This window comes from Malaya genurostris, chromosome 2, assembly GCF_030247185.1.
Source record: "Malaya genurostris strain Urasoe2022 chromosome 2, Malgen_1.1, whole genome shotgun sequence".
NCBI lineage: Eukaryota > Metazoa > Arthropoda > Insecta > Diptera > Culicidae > Malaya > Malaya genurostris.
In genome coordinates this window covers 320,632,231-320,649,934 of record NC_080571.1, presented here as the reverse complement: position 1 = coordinate 320,649,934, position 17,704 = coordinate 320,632,231, and the positions used below count along the sequence as shown (strand labels likewise).

Below are 17,704 nucleotides of genomic sequence, written 5' to 3'. Positions count from 1 at the left end.
CTTCATGGAGAGCGTCAAAAGAGGACTCCTTTTTTCGAGCCGGGATCCGAAAATTGGCGGAAAGATAAAAGGAAGTTGTCGCTACTGACGGACAATACTTTGAATAATACATCTGTATGCACTTTTTCGCAATAAAGCTTTCAATTTTGGAAAAAAACGGCGGAAGCAAAGTTGTACACCTGATAATATTTATCGACTATCTTGAGAAAGGAAATACCATTAACAGTGAATATCATATAGCGTTATTGGAGCGTTTGAAGGCTGAAATTGCGAAGAAACAACCGCGTATGGCAAAGAAAAGTCAATCACAATCACAAATCAATCAAAACAATGGCAAAACTGCATGAATTGAACTTCAAATTGCTCCCACATCCACCGTATTCGTCAAATTGAGCTGCCAGCGACTACTGGCTGTTCGCAGACCTGAAAAAATGCTCGCCGGTAAGAAATTTCGCACGAATGAAGAGGTTATCGCTAAAGCTGAGGCCTATGCTGAGGCAAGAGATAAATCGTTCTACAAAAGTGGTATTGAAATGTAATAGCAGCGCTGAAATGATTGCGTTGCTCTTGATGGATATTACGTTGATGGATAAAGGTAATTTTGAACCAAAAAATCGTATCCTCTTTGTTAGGATATGGGACTTTTCAGTCCACGTGTCTTGATTTATATTTCGCTGTTCATCTAACCCGTTGTGCTGAAGAGTTGCGGAATCTTACCGCAGCCACAAATAGCTTGCTAGACCATAGTTTTCTAACCAATTTTTTCGACTTGAATTGATGTATCGGACTTATTCAATGCTTATCCTTTTCGCACAGTATAATATTGTAACTCCGGCATGGATTTGTAGCTTAATTTCACGTATGTTTCGTTGTCCATGATAATACAGATCGAATTTCCAGTAAGTATTGCACCGTATAACTTTCGAACTCTGGGACCGATCATTGCTTGTAGTTTCGGACCGCATTTTGATTGCTTCTGCACGCTCTTTAACACAAAAAAATGAAATTTGACCTTTTCTTTAGTCACAGTCTACACTGAAATCTTCTTCTTCTGCTCGAACGCCTTTGAAATATATTTTGTTCAAACAAGAATTAAGAGAACCTTTTTCCGACCCATGTACGGTTAAACCTCTTTATCGAACTTCTTGATTTGTCTTCGCACGGCTTTCTCATTTAGTGAATTTTGCCTTTCATTCTTAGCGACAGTCCGGTTTTTATGCCCATCATCTCGACGTTGTTCTGCTGAGAGTTCACACATTTTGAAACAAACTGATGGAAAAAAATAAACGGCTACAAAAGTGGTGAGAGCAAAATATACACAACAGGAAGTAGTAAATGTAACAGCGTCTCAATTAATGATAGCGGTCTTTTTCGGGACAGTCTATGAGTCTAATTAAAAAATTTTTTTTTCATGGCATCTAGTATTATAATTATCAATTTATAGCAGTCGAAAAAGGTTTAATTAGACTAGTGTGGACCAAATGAACTTCACGTGGATCTGGACGCTCTTCCGTCAAGAACAGAATCCACTTCCCATCCAATCTGCAACCGGTTATGGGTTTCATGACACCGAGTGTGTGTTGAAGCCGCGATATGGAAAGCACTTTTGTGCAGCTCCTGCGTTTTCCGGAACTGTGAAATGGAAAATTGCGTGCTAATTTGCGTGAGCACGTGCACAAACAAACAGCCGCAAGTGCATGTTTCTTGATGCAACTTTTAATTCTCTCATTAAAACTCGCACTGCCATAAGCACACGGATCACCGACGTATCAAAACACACACGTGGCCAGTTCCATTCACACCGTCGGTGTCGAACTCATATGGCGATAAAAATGGCTGTTCCGTGATTTCGACCATGCATTCGAAACCAATGATTTAAAGTGCAAAATATAATGCACGAATAAAATAATATCAAAAGAAATAAAAATAAAAGTTGTTCCGTACCCCGTGGCGGGGTGGCTTCTGGGATGGTCTTTCCGACGAAAATAAAAAGTGAAATGAATGGCTGCTGCATTATAGCCTCCATTGCACACAGTTTTCCACTCAAGCCTCCGATTCGCCGTTTTTCCCGCGCCATTACGCAGTTTCAACCAGTTTACCGCACTCGAATGACGGACGGTTGTTTGCAAACTGTAAGGTAATTTAATGCATTTCGTTTTCGGTGCCAAGGCCGCGGGAAATAGTGATTTATTTCCAGCTTTAGCCTCTTGCCATTCGTTTTTTTTCTGCTTCTGCTGGTTTGTGTGTTTTGTCTGCGTGCTCGTTTGAACCACAAAAATCACCAACGGAGTTGTGTAGTTGCGAATAAAATTTTCATCTCCTGTTCCGATGAACATGCGTGTTTTAACGAAACACTGACTGTGGAAGTTGTTCCGCCGAAATGTTGGGCAAATTCGCTGTTATAGTTCCCATTCATGAAAAACGTGCTGTTTCTTCGCAATGAAATTTGTATGTAAACCAAACGGAACCCGGGCGGCCTGCTTTTTACTAAAAACTCATGCGGAGTGTTTAATGGCTTGGAATAAAAGTTATTCTGTACGAGTCGCTTTTGCTTGCAAGTTACGTAGGCACGCTTTTTAAGTTACAGTCCGTTTGAGCTGTTTGGTACGACTTTTCAATGTTCTAACATTGAGAAAGCTACTTACCTTAGTTTCTGGTCAATTTTCTGCCCTAAATGTTCAATTGCTTCTTACGTTTAATTACGAGTCCGTAGAAAATCTGTGACATTATTCCCCTACATTTTTTTTTTCGAATCAACATTTAAATGTCGTTTCCTGAATCTAAAAACTCATTGCGACGTCTGACTGAGATGTGCAAGCACTAGACGTGGTTCGTCATGGCACGTTATAAGAAGATGCAGCCGGTCTGATGATGATAATGTTTACATTCTACATATGAATATTCGGTCACTGGATTCACAGTATAGTACGTGAGAGAATGATGAAAATGGAAGGCTCCGGATTAATTAGTGTTTTGCTTGTTGTTTGCAAATGGTGGATTCTGAAGTAGAAATATAACGCAGAACAAATATGCGAGTGAGCTTAAATCATCCAAGCACATTATGAAACGGAAAGTGCGGCGAAGTTTTCCACAGTCTACAGATCGCATCCAGAAGTGTTTTGCTTTTGATGCTAGTTTTTACTCTCAGAAAACATCGTATAAAGCAAGGAAAAGCTAATCGTTAAACTCAGATAAACATTTATGTTACTATGTGGATTTTGAAAAGTTATTCATTGTTAGCTGTGTTTCGCTGGCTTAGAACTAGATACGTAGTAATTTACATCAACCACCGGTTATTGAACCAGCGCTGAATAGTTTGCATTAGACACTGATGGATAGATAACTTCAACGCGTCTTGTTGGACATTGATTGATAATGTTGCTAGTTGAGTCAATAATGAAAGCGTTTTTGGATCAGAAGTACCATTTTTTTACAAACCCCAGAGAACGAGTTGTAACAGGTGTTATTTTAGGTTTGTTTTTTTTCTCAATAGGAATTACTTGATTGTCTAAAAGTTGTTTTGACAGTATAAAGTGAAGTCTCTACTCAGTATTGTTTGGCAAATCATCATGAATAAAGCCTGTCCCAGAAAGTATGGACGCATTTTGATTTCGCTGTAAATAATTCAAAAGTGTTAAATATTCAAATTTTATTCGATATACTGATAATATTAGACTACAACAACAGAATATTATTCTCATTGCCATTGTAGACTGGATGGCGCACCTTCTTGCGAACGTTCCTCATTAAATTCCGTACAGACTTCTTGGCAACAAGTTTTGACACTTTTTTCCAATCTTTTTCGAACTGTTGAATGGTTTCGGCTGCCGAGACATGCTCCTAAGATGTGCCTTCGTTAATGCTCAAAATTCCTCAATTGGTCGAAGTTGTGGGCAATTTGGTGGATTCATGTCTTTTGGGACGAAAGTGACATTTTTGGTAGTATACCATTCTACCGTTGATTTCGAGTAGTGGCAAGAAGCATGTTCCGGCCAGAAGACAACAGGATCCTTGTGGCTTCGAATCATGGTAAGAAGTCGTTTTTGTAAACATTTCTTGATGTATATTTCATTGTTCATTGATGCAGTGATGATGAAGGGTTTCGAAATCTTACCGCAGCTACAAATTGCTTGCCAGACCATAGCTTTCTTACCAATTTTTTCGACTTCAATCGATGGTTTAACAATTGCCCTTATCGCACCGTATAATATTGTGGTCCCGGCAAGGATTTGTAATCGAGTTTCACGTAGTTTTCGTCGTCCATGATTATGCAGTTCAAATTTCCAGCAAGAATCGTATTGTACAGCTTTCGAACCCTCGGCCTGATCGATGCTTCTTGTTTCGGACTTCGATTTGGTTGTTTCTGCTTCTTATAGGTTCGAAGATTCAAACGTTCTTTAGCACAAAGAACATTTGACTTCGAAGTGCCCATTTTTTTGGCCACATCCCGAAGTGAAACCTCCTTCTTTTGCTCGAAAGCCTTCAGTATACGTTTATCCAACTGAGGGTTATCAGGACCTTTTTTTCGACCCGTTTTCGGTTTATCCTCAAAGGTGTTATCCTCACCGAACTTCCTGATTGCATTTCGCACGGCTTTTTCACTTACTCCTTCCATTTTTGCAATCTTTCTCGGTGACAGTCCGCGTTCTGTGCACCATTTGTACACAATTTTTCGACGTTGTTCTGCTGAAAGTCCACGCATTTTGAAACAAACTAATGAAAACGAATAAACAACTGCACAAGTGATTAGAGAAGAGTGTAAACAACAGGACGCAGCCATAAAAATTGACAGATTCTGAATCATTGCGAAATGGTAGCGGTTTTTGGATGCGTCCATACTTTCTGGGACAGTCTTTAGGATAACTCCATGTTAACTATAAATGTTTATAGAGAAGTCCGTGAATTTGATGGTGCTTGGTGATTACCGTGAATGAAAATCGATAAAGAAATGATCAATGAATTTTTGTCGCCAAATCTTCAAGATGTGGTTCAAACAGGATGGTGCCACATGTCACACTGCGGCCGAAACAATCATCTTATTCAAAGATCATTTCAACGACAACATTATTACGAAAAAAAAGACCGGTTAATTGGCCTCCGCGTTCGTGTGATTTTACGCCACTCGATTATTTTTTTATGGGGATACGTGAAGTCATTGGTTTATGTGGACAAACCAGTAACGATTGATGCTTTAGAAACAAATATTCAACGTGTCATTGCTGAAAAACGCCCTCAAATGCTTGAAAAAGTGGTTGTTGGACCCGCAGAATGACCTTTGTGAAAAATAGTCATGGCGGCCCGAAATGGCTAAATAAAAAATAAATGTTCAATGCCAATTTGGCATGTGTTTTATTTGAATTTCAAATCAGCAAGCTCTTAAGAACACCCTTCAATTCTGCCACGGTAAAATTATCGCGCCCTTGCTCGCTCACACCCTCTCATTCTGCTACTACCGCGGAAGGCGGTCATCATAAGACACACCCGAAGGCATGAGATAGGAACTTGTGAGTGGCGACTCACCATTTGACGAACTCGTCCTGTCCGATACTTTTTGCAAATATCGGCCCCTACTAGCAATACAATATTCCACAAAATTTCCTCACAAAATGAAATCCATTGGATTCTTGGATAATCATGACTTTCAGAACAGTCTATTTTTCGATAGAAAGACTCTGGGAAAAATCAGTTTGAATAAGAACTTTTTGTCGTGAATACGACTTACTTTACTATAGAGCGCCTTTTTAAAATTTATCTTCTGAGAGAGTGATAAGTTTTTGATCGTGAATATCTCTTGTTCTATCTAACGTATCAACATAATTTTGATCAGAAATTTATGATAACATTTTCATAATCACAAATAATTCCAAAATCAAATTTTCTAAAATGTTTGGTATCAACGATTGTGAAAGAATGAAGCCTTTCTCGTACCTGGGTAGGTAAAAAGGTTAACTAGTTAAATAAATAATATGAAAAAGATTAACACTTGATACATTTCGTTCATTCTAGTCTGCGCAGTAGACTGAGCCGGAAGTAAAGTAAGTGCATCATTCCGGTTCGTTCAGGTCCAGAGCTCAGTTCCAGTTCTAGTATCAAGAATTCAGTTCAGCATTGAATCAATTGTGGGACATTTGCAGAGCCAGTTTCGCTTCAAACAAGAGCGATTGAGTCATCCTGCTGCTGGTCGTTTGCATAATGTCGTTACCATAATTCTGGAACTGAATTCTGGATCTGAGATCAGGATTGATTCGAAACCTGGACTTTGGATCTGAATTTAGAAACTGAATTCTGGAATATAATTTCAGAATTTTGAATTTGAAAGTCAGGATCTCCAGACCGAAATCCAGGCACAGAACTCAGATTCAAATTTAAGTTGTATTTCATTAACTGAGTACACTGCTTTCCAGAGTCCAGGTTCGGAGTTCTAGACCAGAATGGAAGTCTAGAATTTGATCACTAGTTTATCACTTGAGCGTTCAGTAGAATGTTACCATTCAATTCGGGAGCGGGTCATATCGCCGAAAGCCATTTCGCCGAAAGTCGTTTCGCCGAATAGGTCATTTCGCCGAAAGGGCCATTTCGCCGAAAGGTTGATTTCGCCGAAATGGTCATTTCTCCTGCATGCTATGTCATATCTCCTGCATGCTATGTCTCCGGTATAACTGATGTGACGCAGCCACATAACCGAAGCCGACGACAGCTGAGTTGGCCGCCGATCCGCCGTCGGAAGCGGCGGCCTTTTGCATACAAACCTGTAACCGCCTCATTTGCCCGGTGTACTCAAAGCTAGTTTTTTTTGCTTTAGTTAGGTCCGAACGAGCGGTAGCGAGGTCAGACAGCACATGAACCAAAACGATGTGGCGTAGCCGCATTAGATATTTTTTCACTTTCACTTAATAAACGGAAAATACCACCTACATTTGCCTGGTAGATACACCTATGCAATTGCTTTGATGCTTAGTAGCTAATAGTCAACAAGTTTGCTTGGGAACTACTTTCTGAGGTTCATGAATCAATCTTTATTCAAGAGTACAACAATCAATCCTTATTCAAGAAGTACAATGGTAGATCAACAAAACGGGCGTTAACGCTATCATCTTTCGTTTGTCTTTAATTTGAATCAATTCTAATTACGATTTCAAGACGATTTCAGAATACGGCGAAATGACCCTTTCGGCGAAATGGCATTCGGCGAGGTGACCAATTCGGCGAAATGTCATTCGGCGAAATAACCCTTTCGGCGAAATGGCTTACGGCGAAACGACTTTCGGCGAAATGACCCTGATCCTTCAATTCTACTATATATAGTAGAATTGAATGGTGTTAAAATATTATTCTACTAGACTTTGGTTCCAAAGTTTAGTTCTACAAATCAAGAAAAGTAACTGAATTTAGAAACTAGATTCGGACGATCTTCAACTGAATTCTGGATCCTCTGGGGCTTGAATTCTGGAAACGAAATCCTGGATCGGAATTCTGTAACTAAAATTCAGCTGCGGATCAGAACCCAGGTTCAGAGCCGAAAAAAAATCCTGGTCTCGAATTCAGTTCCACACCACAGGTTCAGTGATGAGTTTAACTATTTAGAATTCAGTTACCGAGTTCAAGTTCAGAATTCATTGACCGAATCTTGCAACGAAATTGAGTTCCAGAACTCAATTCTAGTATTCGGATTCAAAATCCGGTACCTGAATTTCAGTTAAAGAATTTAGAATCTGAACTGAACTGAACGATCAATTTTATTCGTGTTCACGTCATCCAGTTATGTCACTGACATTACCCACCCGCCTTTTTTTCTTAAATGAACCCATCTTGCAGTTTATGAACGATTGGTAGGGAATATAATTACCTATTTTGGGATAAAAATTCATCACAATTAAAAATCATTTATGTTTTTAAATCGATTTTCTTCTGTGTAGGACTCGACTTGAATTTTTTTTCTCAGTATTCGAAAATTCAACTGATTACTAATGCAACACATTTTTGCAAGATATGTCAGTTTTCGACTATGAGCATTTGAAAAAAAAATCATTCGTTGTCCACCTAGTGGTATGATAATGTATTTCTCTTGCCGTTTAAGTAGCCTCTTTGAAACATGCATAACATTCTATTCTGGGCCATTAGTATTGTGAGTTTATCGAGTAACCTCGAGTAACATCGAGTAACATGTCCTGTGATACTGTAGATGTATTTATGTTCTGTGATATTGAAGATGTGTTCACATAGTTAGTGGATGGTGCAGCTTCGATGTCATTACTTCCTAAGACCGGAGTAGTGTTGTTTTGAATACTTCTTGTTCCTTTGTAAGGGTTGATGGTTTCACCTTTTTGAAAATTTATGAATTTTGAGGCAATATCTGCACCTGGATGCCCGGAGAATTGAACCCGTGCAGCTGCTAGTAAGTCCTTGTCCAAGGGTAAGGTATATTGTAATGACATATTATTGTTATTGTTGGGGCAGGTGTTGTTACTATTAGTATTCAAGTTGCTGTTGTAGTGCACATTATTGTCGTTGTTGTTGTTGTTGTTGCTGCTGCTGTTGTTGTTGCTGTTGTTGTTGTTGTTGTTGTTGTCGTGTTTGCTGTTGTTGGTGTAGTTGTTGTTTTTACTGCGTATACTGTAATTTGTATTATTTTGTTGTTTCCGCTTCCGATGTTTTCGTCTGATGTTTGCTTTCTCAGCTTGTTTTTCTTGCAGCCGTCGAGTGCGCTGTTTCTTGTCATACTCACTCCAGTCTCGTTTCCAGATTTTTTTACTTCCAATGAAGCGCCAGCCACTGTCGCATGTTTGAATTTCCTTCTCTTTGAGTTCTTCAGCTAGAGACTTAGGTTTGGTATTTTGGTCTTTGGTTCCGATACTGGAGATTGAAGTCGATATTGCTTTGACTTCATCTCTCAATTCTTCCAGAATAGTGTTAGGTATTATTGCAGGGACTTCAGATTTGGTAGGTAGTAAGAATTTTTCTTCGAGGCGAAGAAGCCGTTCGCTCATTTCCTTGATGTGCTGGTCATTGACTTTACTAAAATCGCAAACGTTTTTTATGGCACTGTGTAACGAGGCCTCGGATGACTGCATGCGCTGACCTACTTTACCGCAAATGTTGTGGTCGTTTCTGCTGATACTGGACAATGACTGCTTCACGTCGATGAGCAAGCGCTCGACACTGTCGAATATTTCCAGGTAATGGGTTTTCATGTCTGCAGTGGTCCGGTGATACGTTTCCGTTTGATTTTTTGTGTGCTTTAGAAGTTGCTCCTGTAGATGAAGTAGTTTTAGAGTTTCAGCTCCTGTCCTTATTAAATGTTGACAGTCGGCACACACTGGTACCATAAATGCCAGAATAAAATTTTCTTGATGCCGCTGCACGCCGATGCAGGCTGAATGGTACGATTTTTCACAGAATTCGCATTTCCAAAGGAAGCGATCGTCAATATTAATACACGATTTTACACCGCACTTCATTATTCTAGATAAAATTTGTCCGAAAGGCTATGAAAAAAGCCCGCGCACGACGTAGGCTACGCGTCAAAAAATAAATAAATATAAATTACTTGCGGAGCGCTCGAAAAAGCGAACCGCGCCCGATGACTGTTCGAGGCGAAAAAACGTTGTCCACCATAACCCTTCCAAATTTGATTAATACTGTTAGCTTTCGAATAAGCCAAAGTTTATCAAAATTCGTTGAGTCATCTTCGAGTAAATTCAGCCGATGCCAAATGTGTGGTTAGTCGGTAACGTCACTTATGCTGTTATATCTCGGGAACCAAAAGTGACAACCGTGCAATTTTCGAACTTGATCCACAATTCAATAGTAACTTTCAAACGATTCTAGGCGTGTTGAAATCAGCTCAGCCTTCTCAGAAAAAATGGGCGGTAAAAAAACAACGCGTTTTGTCGGTTACGTCATTTATTCCATTAACATATATCTTCAGAACCAAAAGTCACAGCCATTTGATCTTCCAATTTGACCCACAATTCAATTGTAGCTTTCAAACGAGTCCAGGTGTGTTTAAATCGGCTCCGCCATCTCTGAGTAAATTAAATAGTAAACAATAGCAGAAAACAAAGAGATTACAAAGTAAAGAATGAAAGATTAAGTAATTAAATTAAAGAGTAAAGAATTACAGAGTGAATAATTATGAAGCGAAGAAAAACACAGCAATCAGTTTAAAGAACAGCCACGAAAAATTTACTGAGTAACGAATCACGAAGTGTGAAACTTGAGTTTAAAGAGAAAAGCAAAGAATTATGTAAAGAAAAAAAAAGTATAGTAAAGACATTTTTTAGTCTCCGGAACGATATTCAGAATACTTATTTTGATTCTACAGGAGTTGCTTCCTTTTGACTGAAATTCGCTCCACCTACGGTTATTTTTGGTTATTCTCTGGATCAGAACATCGATTCTAAAATTACGGGTTATAAGTGGAGTCATATCGTTCAAAATTCTTTCAAAATTCTTTCAAAACAAAAGAAAGCAACAGATTTCTACATATGATATCGTTGCCCAACTCCTCTCCTCTAACACCCGAAAAATTATATGTGAAAAAATAATTTCTGAATTGAAAAAATAATTTCTAAATACCAGAAGTATTTTAATGATTTTTTCAGCATATCACACGTATACTATACATATCTATCTATGAATGTGATGTGACCCTTCGGACCGCATTGTGAAATTTGAAATGACCGGTTTAAATGCGATTGCAAACAAAAGAAAATTTTCCAAATAGAATGTATGAGGGAAGTTAAGAACATAATGAACCAAAAGTTGTTGGGAGATGCGCATTGTTTTGTCTGAGTGGGATGCTTACATCTTTGAATAATGATATTTTTTCTGCCATTGAGTAATGTGTAGATAGTGCAAAACTTGCGGCTCTCAATAGACGTGGACATTATCTGAATTTCTTTTGGTTTCAGGTGTTTTACTTTAAAGTCAATATCCCCTTAAAAATAATGTTAAAAATATTATATCCAAAAACGTAAAACCATGATGCAATTGACTCGTATGAAAAGTAAAATATCATAACCTAACCTGTTCCCGAACAATTTACACAAAAGTGGTTTGTCAAAGTGAAGTCTAAATTTTCCACTGTAAAACATGCATTACAAACAAATAGAATATCGGGAATCTTCAAGTTGTTCGAACGGCAGTTGAAAACAATATTTCCGGAAATCTGCTGTTCTATATTAGCAGATCAAACTAAATAAAATTCACTTTATTCGAAAATTCTCATTCATTCTTCTATTACTTACAATTGTTTGTTTTTTTTCTGCTCAAAATCTTTCCCTTCTCTTCCCATTGTATTCGTCTTTGTATTGTTGCACTACAACTTGGTAAATTGATTTATGCAACAATTGTGGATTTTCATTTTAGGCTATTTTTATTCTTTTCAACTTACTTGTTTCCTAACAACACTATCTTTGTGTTCTTAACCAGGAAACTATCCAAAGTTAAACTCGTCTGGCGTTATCTGTTATCTGTATCTGTTAACAATTATTGTTTTAGTTTTACTGTGTGTATTTGTTCAGTGCACTTACAGATATATTCTAAACTAAACTCAATCCAACCCTTTCTATCTCACAAAAAATAACTCAATTTTTCACGCCATCAATATTCACTTTCTATTAACTTTCACGTACATATTTGTTTACAGTTTTATGTTCCATCTATTGACGTTATCTTTTCTCTCTCTCTTTCACTATCACATCATTTGACAGCTACTGCATCTCATCATCTCACCGATGACGACGCAACATTATGTTGGCCAGTGGTGCCAGAACAGCAGTGATGCTTGTTGTTTACGTCGTTCCTCAAAAAACAAAATCGACTAAGCTTTCTTGATTCGTCATATTTGACGCGAACAGCTAGTATACTTGTTTCATATTATTAAGATATCCCGTGTAAAATAAAACAACTATAAAGGTAGTAACTATAAAACCGATACAAACTCAAATGTAAAGGGTGATTTTTTAAGAGCTTGAGAACTTTTTTAAACAATAAAACGCATAAAATTTGCAAAATCTCATCGGTTCTTTATTTTAAACGTTAGATTGGTACATGACATTTACTTTTTGAAGATAATTTCATTTAAATGTTGACCGCGGCTGCGTCTTAGGTGGTCCATTCGGAAAATCCGCTTTTTTATCGACAAATTTTGTTCAGCGATGAGGCTCATTTCTGGTTGAATGGCTACGTAAATAAGCAAAATTGCCGCATTTGGAGTGAAGAGCAACCAGAAGCCGTTCAAGAACTGCCCATGCATCCCGAAAAATGCACTGTTTGGTGTGGTTTGTACGCTGGTGGAATCATTGGACCGTATTTTTTCAAAGATGCTGTTGGACGCAACGTTACAGTGAATGGCGATCGCTATCGTTCGATGCTAACAAACTTTTTGTTGCCAAAAATGGAAGAACTGAACTTGGTTGACATGTGGTTTCAACAAGATGGCGCTACATGCCACACAGCTCGCGATTCTATGGCCATTTTGAGGGAAAACTTCGGAGAACAATTCATCTCAAGAAATGGACCGGTAAGTTGGCCACCAAGATCATGCGATTTGACGCCTTTAGACTATTTTTTGTGGGGCTACGTCAAGTCTAAAGTCTACAGAAATAAGCCAGTAACTATTCCAGCTTTGGAAGACAACATTTCCGAAGAAATTCGGGCTATTCCGGCCGAAATGCTCGAAAAAGTTGCCCAAAATTGGACTTTCCGAATGGACCACCTAAGACGCAGCCGCGGTCAACATTTAAATGAAATTATCTTCAAAAAGTAAATGTCATGTACCAATCTAACGTTTAAAATAAAGAACCGATGAGATTTTGCAAATTTTATGCGTTTTATTGTTTAAAAAAGTTCTCAAGCTCTTAAAAAATCACCCTTTATAAGTGCGCTGTGAAAATTCCAAACCTTTGTCTCGGGGAACATATTTTGCAACGATAACATCGAAAGTTATCAATCGTCATGCGGCTGTGTTCGTTAGTCTGATAGATTCACTTGTATTTCGAATTGAATTGCAATGATTGAGTTGTTCAACGTGGTCTGATAATTTCCCCTCCAATGACAGTAGATTCGGAGAATAACGCTTTCCGAATTGCACGACCGAGCATCATCACGCCTTCGTGGCGCAATCGGTTAGCGCGTTCGGCTGTTAACCGAAAGGTTGGTGGTTCGAGTCCACCCGGGGGCGGGTAATTTTTTTTCTTTATTCCCTCTAATTGTCACCTGTTTTAGTTATCTTTAGACATTGATTGTAAATGTCTTATTATTGATACTATTTTAATCGGGTTCTTCAAGTTGTGAAATGAATCAATTCTTACTTGATATAGCAAAAATTGCGACTGAAAATGCCTCATCAAGATTTGCGTGCCGATGACTGTTAAACAACATTCAACTCGCACATAATGCAATCTATTCAGCTGTCTGTGCGGTACCAACCACTTCCGCCTCTACGGTGCACATCTGGTTAGTACAAACAATATAAATACAACACAAACTGTTCGAGTTGTTTGTCGATTGCAAACAATTGCATCCAATTGTCTGTTGCAGCCCTAACTGGCTGACGTTTGATTGATTAAAACACAATAATGTTTAAGGTAATCGATAGAAATAATAGCAACTGAAATCGTGCAAAGTGTGATAAGCTTGACGTCGTCGATCCGTTCTGTTCTAGTACTGCAACATAATTAGCCGATCAAACATTCAGTAATCGGTTGTTCATTCAGGAAACAAACAAACTCGCCACTTCGACTCATATGTGCTGTATTGCTCAGTTTGCTAAGTGGAAGTAAAAAGTAGCTTGTCATTATCTCTGGCAGATTGATTCATAATGTCGCTTCAGGGGTTTACTGTGGAATAAAAAAAAAACATGGACTTCCTCACACGTCTCAAGTCTCGGTTTTAAGTAACACACCACTTACGAGGGCTGTCCTCCCGAGCTTACCAAAGAATGTCTGATAGACATTGTGACGTGACTCGTGGTTTCGCCATTGTGCCGATTCGAAACAGCAGAGCGCAGTATGGCACCAGTTTTGATTTTGCACTAGCAGAAGTTTTATTACGATGACAGAGTGTACGCATCGACGGCCGACCCTTTCGGCATTATTCCATTTACAAGAGCGTGATTGCAGATAGGATCGCTCTAAGTTTTGCATTGTGCAGTTTGCAGTTTCACCAACTTGTACCAAGTTGTGCTGGGATTAGTTATTCATCGATTTAGTTATCATCGCTGTTTGTTGAACCAGCAGCATGAACTTTGCATTTGTGTGTATCGATGCAAGCTAAAGAAGAAAATTTTTACGATGCACCTTTCCCTACCGCAAATGGATTTTACACTTGCCTATTGTTGGTGGGTATTAGTTGTATATGCTGTTGGAAACGTAGGAAAAATCAATGTAACCTGTTATCAGAGCTACACAGGAATCGTGCTCAAGTAACGTTTGTAATGGTCATGATCACTCGAAAAGTTCAGAAGGTGAATTTGAGATGGATTGATACTAAATTTTAATCATTGAGATAGAGTAAAAATATGAACGGTATAAAATGACTTCCTTGAGGAACCCTGAGGAAAAAATTGTGAAGAAGTACGATCACTCCCATGTCACTCATATATTGCGATCTGTTAAACATGAGCAAAAATAATTCTCGTGTACCTTTTTTAAACACTGTTATAGCTTGATTTTCCGTTAACTGATCACTTTTCGAAAAAAACACAGTAAACGGCGTAATCGAATTTACGACCAGCAACTGAATTGATGATAGTTATAGCAAACCCAAGGCTCTCGGATAGTCACAATTCTAACAAGACTGCAACCTGAAAGATTCGTCTACTCGAAAGTTTACTCGTTCGGTTGGTGAGAGTAAACAGCCAAACCGATGAATGAAACACAGGCCCTAATGGCTAAAAAAAGACCCTAATGCTAAAATTATTAAACGGAAAATCTTTGAGAGATGGTGGAAGAATATGGCCGCTAAAGTTAACGAACAGAGTGTCCAAATGATGATGCAAGGTACTTTAATTAAAATGCGTCATTTCATCGGATCCAAAGCGGAATTCGAGTGTGGATGTTTTCCTTCTGAAAGAGCAAAAAAAACTATTCTATTCACTAGTGTTTTATTTCACTCAAAGAATTCCTAGCTACAGTTCATTTCTAACGTCTGAATTTCATAGAGCGCAATCAGTGAGAAATCGATTATTATTGCTTTAATCGATAAATTAGTTATCATGAGAACATAACTCAAAAGGTTCGAAGCTGAATTTCGAATCCTTATTACTTATAATTTTCCCAGCCATTCCCCAAGAAGCGTTTAAACTTTGAAGTGAATTGTCTCGTTTTTTTGACACGATAAAAATACTAATGAACTAATCGACACGAATCTGTTCTTAATTTGTAAAATGTTGTACAGAGAAGTGCGTGAACGGAAAAACGATTTATTCATGATCACCCTGAAGAGATGCTCAAGATGTTAGTCAATTCGTTTATTTTTTATTTATTAAAATATTATTCTTACTCTAGAACTACAAACGGAACTTTCTTACCTTTTTCTGAAAAAATAAATAAAAACCTGTTTTAATCCACCTAGTGGTGTAATGATACCTTTCTCATATATAATATTGTGATATTCTATTCAAAATGTACTTCCAGCACCGGAACCCGAGAACCGGTATAATCGAAGTCGGTTCGTACGGCCACCAACTAACCTGACGTACAAACTCTACTAGTTTATATTCAAATTTTGAAGATTTTATACGATTTCGTCATCGTACTTTAAATGACGATTTAATTTTTTTAAGTATCCGAAAATATGCAGTAATTTTTGGTAGGACCTCACGCCCTTTCATTTGACCCTTAGATTGGGAATAAAGGTTTTGAGTCCAGTTTTGAAATTTTTTTCGATTTTTGTTTTGCCGGTGTGACAGTGTACAATATTGAACACACTTTACCCTATAACTCGGATCCGGATGAAATTCAGGAATTTCGTATGGGACCAAAAGACCTTTCATTTGAATCTAAGTTTGTCAGAACCGGGACAGGGACAGGGAACCAGGATAGCCGGAATCGGTTTGTTAAGTTGCCTACTGATAATGACTATCGATTTGTGTAGTTTTGAGACCAGTTTAGAAATTTTTTCACGTGTTTTGTTTCGCCGGTTTAAGTGACGATGTACAATATTGAACACACTTTACCCTATAACTCCGAAACCGGATGTCGGATCCGGATGAAATTTCACAGTAGCTTCAAAGATAACATGAGCTTTAATTCAAATCAAGATTTGTGAAAATCGGTTCAAGCATCGCAGAGAAATCGAAGTGAGTTCTATTTTTGGAGTTTTTCATCACCACTTTCGGTGCTTTATGGTTTATGGGATTTGTACCTGTTTTGCTTAGTTTTATGGGATTTGTACCTGTTTTGAACCATCGTTCGTAAAAAAATACTCATGAAATTAGTAATTTTCCACTTATCACTCTTTAGTTCCGGAACCGGAAGCCGGATCCAGATAAAATGTTTTACAAAGTTTTAGAAAACTATAAGAACTTTCATTTAAATCTTAGTTTGCGAAAATCGGTTGAGTTGTTTCAGAGATAATTGAGTGCAAACTTTTTCTCAAATATTCACATATTACCATATAACTCAGGAGCCGGAAGTCGGATCCAGATGAAATTCAATAGCAGGCTATGGAACCATAATACCTATTATTTGAAGCTTGGTTTGTGAAAATCGGTTAAGCGATCTCTGAAAAAAGTGAGTGCATATTTTTTCCATTTTTTTTGGTACATATCATCCTATATCTCCGGAACCGGAAGTCGGATCGGGATGAAATTCAATAGCAGGCTATGGGACCATGAAACCTTTCAATTGAATCTTAGTTTGTGAAAATCTGTTCAGCCACCTCTGAGAAAAGTGAGTGCATATTTTTGTTACATACATACACACATACACACACACACACGGAAGGACACACACAGACATTTGCTCAGTTCGTCGAGCTGAGTCGAATGGTATATGACATTCGGCCCTCCGGGCCTGGGTTAAAAAGTCGGTTTTCACAGTGATTGCATAGCCTTTCTATATGAGAAAGGCAAAAAATAGAATATTTTTCGAGCGTTTTATCTCCGAATTGTAGCTTCACCACACTTTAATAATTATTTGAAATCGGCATTCGTTTTACTATTGTTTTGTAATATCTGATTATTAAACGTTTTCAAGCCTCTTGAAAATGAGCTCCATTTTAAGCGTTTGCTGATTCCAGAAGGCGACGAAACTGTTGTTAGTTCGCAGCTACAGATTGCTTTTCAAGCGAGTAAATTTTATCGGAGACTTGAGGTTCTGGGGCCTCTTTGTCGATTGAATGAAATTCATAAATTCTTCTTGTCTTGGAATAGTCGGCCTCGCAGTACGTAATTGGATTTCGTCAATAAATTCCTTTCTTCATAGAGCATACTTAACTGCAGGTTTAATTTATTTACGGTCCAGTACGAATGTGTTTTGGACCAACCATTCGTGTTCGTTTGTTCTAGGCATAAAAATGTGTAACTTCTACATCACTTCCAAATGAGTTCTAGAATCAGATGCAGCTCGAAGAGATCGGAAAATGTCTGTGTGTGTGCGTACACCTTCCAACCGCGCAATTTTCTTAGAAATCGCTGAATCGATTTTGACAAACATAGGATCGTTTGAATGTTAATATTGAGTCATTCAAGTTTGAA

The 17,704-nt window shown here is 38.1% G+C and overlaps 1 protein-coding gene and 1 non-coding gene across 7 annotated transcripts in view; both read left to right on the top strand.

Moving 5' to 3' along the window:
* Positions 1 to 17,704, top strand: part of LOC131431279 (disintegrin and metalloproteinase domain-containing protein 10) — a 235,095-nt gene that overhangs the window by 110,044 nt on the left and 107,347 nt on the right. The window lies entirely within an intron of this gene.
* Positions 13,113 to 13,186, top strand: Trnan-guu (transfer RNA asparagine (anticodon GUU)). The gene has a single exon. It is a non-coding gene; the product is annotated as a tRNA-Asn (tRNA).